Source organism: Eurytemora carolleeae, unplaced genomic scaffold (genome assembly GCF_000591075.1).
Source record: "Eurytemora carolleeae unplaced genomic scaffold, Eaff_2.0 scaffold1686, whole genome shotgun sequence".
NCBI classification, from domain to species: domain Eukaryota; kingdom Metazoa; phylum Arthropoda; class Copepoda; order Calanoida; family Temoridae; genus Eurytemora; species Eurytemora carolleeae.
This window is the reverse complement of record NW_019397574.1, coordinates 52,243-54,451: the sequence shown is the minus strand read 5'-3', so window position 1 is coordinate 54,451 and position 2,209 is coordinate 52,243. Positions and strand designations below refer to the sequence as shown.

Below are 2,209 nucleotides of genomic sequence, written 5' to 3'. Positions count from 1 at the left end.
CATTTTTCTTGTTTGAAAGCGCACGCGGGGCATTAACCCATGCACACGTGGAAATATCATAAACAAATATGGCTCTTCAAGTCCTATTATCAGTCATCAAGAACCCACGAGTTCTGATTTCATTGAATTGTAAAATGTTTAGTCTTCTTCTTGCAACCATAAGGATGCAATCATGCAATCTATTTCATTGCGAATTTTTCTGTCAAGAAGTTGCGGATTTACAAGTCGTAAATCATTATTAAGATTAGATTCTGAACTCAAAATAGAAATATATAGCTTTGAAATCAACTAAGTGAAATTGATCTGTGTACACTACACAATAAGTGTTTCATGTTTATGTACTATTAGAAATCATAAAAGTCATATATTCATATTCTAATTCTGCAGTATTAAATAGCACTAGGTATGCTATTCCCTGTATAATGCATGTTCATTTTAATTAGTTCAAAATAGTAAGATTGTATAATCTGTTTTCCTAAATATTTGCTTTTTGTATTTAATTTGTTTTTAAACATAGGCTATAACGAGGACAGCCTCGCCAACTTGTTCAATGAATATTATTCTTACTTTTAGTTTACATACTTCAGTACCATCATGAACTTCAAGAGCATTGTGGTTCTCTTTACTCTCCTTCAAACTATTCTATCAAAGAAGTTCTTAATTGACACGATTGAAGGTAAATATTCGTACTGAAAGGGAGAGACCGGTTCAGTAAAATAGTTGAACTGAGAATGCAATACTTATTAAAGGGAGTGTTCACGAAAAATTAAAGGGGGTCGAAAAATATTCTATGGTTATCACTACTAATCTTACTTCTATCTGTTGCGTCTATAAAGAGAAACTTGTTTACGACTCATACCGAAGAACGTAGAGTCCATACAAATTCAGAAAGTTGCAACATACGACTCGGATCGGAAACAAATAAAATTAATTCCAAACAAATCATTTAGATATTACAAACAATAATCATTGATTTTTTTCGAAGCATTCGTATCTAGTTGATATTTCTGATTTCATAATATTTTTGATTTTTTTTTTTTAAATAAATATTGCTTACAACGTGTTTTCACGACTAGTGCTAGCTGGATTTTCAAACATTCCTAGAAAGCATGAAAATGTCGTCTACATTATAAAAAAAATCTTTAAACAGGAATGAATGTTTTCTGAAGTAACTTTCGGATCATAAAAAAAATATTCGCGCAGGGCTTCATATCGAAGATATCAAGGAACAGCTTTTATCTTTTTTAATACTTTCTTTTCTAGACCCTGCTAACTTGGAAGCAATTAAGGTAAGATTGTGTAATATTTATAAATTAAAATTTAAAGATTAATAAAATTATAATGCTGCAAATTTATCCAGTTTCTTTGCTAATATTGTGTGCTATTATCAAAGAATGTTAAAAATTTAAATGCAAAAATTGTATCTTATTTTGTGGAAAACCTGAAACTGGCCCAGAATTAGCTACAACAGCTGAAATTTTGGAGGGAAAAGTGTTTAAAAAGTGATTTCATTTGATCCCTTCTACACACATATATATATATATATATGGAGCGACATATTTTTAATTCATGTGGTTTCTCTACTTACAAAAGTGGCTTTCAGGAAATCAATGTAAACAAATTTCAAGGGTATTGTTGTGAATCGGATGTGCCCCTTTTTTAATGGAGAATCAATTTAAAAATGACTGTAAAGTCCCTTTAAGAATGCTGAGAAGTGAAAATGTAGAAAAATAAATCAATTGTTTTAGGGTGTACCTCGAGCTGATTTGGATTTGGCTGGATTACAAGTGATAAAAAGCATAGACGATCCTACTAAGGGTGCCGATTATCAATGTGTAAGCTGTCCACGAACAAAATGATTTGAAACATAACATGTAAACATAATAAATATTAATAAATGTATAAAATAGATCACATGACTGTAGTGAAAATTGTTCATCAATTAATGAAACTGCGCCGCCTTTAAATTGGTTTTGCCTTATCAACTCACCATTTATTTTTGTAGTCACAACTTTTTAAGCTTTAAAAAAGGAAAAAAATATTCCTTTATAGCTTTGATTTTAAATGGAGGAATTTGCATACTTTACAAGAGGCCGAATTTAAAGAATTTGAGCCGCGACTTAAATTTGAGTCGACGCAGCTTAAATATGGTTCCACTTAAAATTGTATTCAATGTTTCAAGATGTAAGCTAAATTGAAACCGGTTTTT

The 2,209-nt window shown here is 30.6% G+C and overlaps 1 long non-coding RNA gene across 1 annotated transcript; it reads left to right on the top strand.

Annotated features, from left to right (window-relative positions):
- The first annotated feature begins 567 nt into the window (after positions 1–567).
- Positions 568–1,914, top strand: LOC111714986 (uncharacterized). The gene is made up of 3 exons (XR_002768142.1): positions 568–676; positions 1,264–1,289; positions 1,749–1,914. It is a non-coding gene; the product is annotated as an uncharacterized LOC111714986 (long non-coding RNA).
- Positions 1,915–2,209: the final 295 nt, after the last annotated feature.